The following is a 331-nucleotide window of genomic DNA, read 5'->3' as shown; positions in this document are numbered from 1 at the left end:
TATGAATTATGGTAAAAATTGGTTGCTGAAAAGATTGACAAATAGGTGAAAACAAAGAAAAAATCTGAAAAATTTACGAAGAACACGAAGAACACTTTGAGTGTGGTGAAGAACAATGAAGAACACCTTTTTGATCCATAAAAGGGCAAGGAAGTAATTATTTTGGTGTTTAGGGATTATTTTGTAATTTCGAAAAGTTAGGGTGGTTAAAGTAGAAATATTAAAAGTTACGGGTGGTAAAAAGTGAATTTTAAAGGTTAAAAGGTAAAGATAAGGTAACTTTCGAAAATTTAATAATAAAATAATAAATAATAATAAAATATTTTATTAA

This window comes from Arachis ipaensis, chromosome B09, assembly GCF_000816755.2.
Source record: "Arachis ipaensis cultivar K30076 chromosome B09, Araip1.1, whole genome shotgun sequence".
Classification (NCBI taxonomy): Eukaryota; Viridiplantae; Streptophyta; class Magnoliopsida; order Fabales; family Fabaceae; genus Arachis; species Arachis ipaensis.
The sequence above is the reverse complement of the archived record's forward strand: the minus strand, read 5'-3'. Positions refer to the sequence as shown.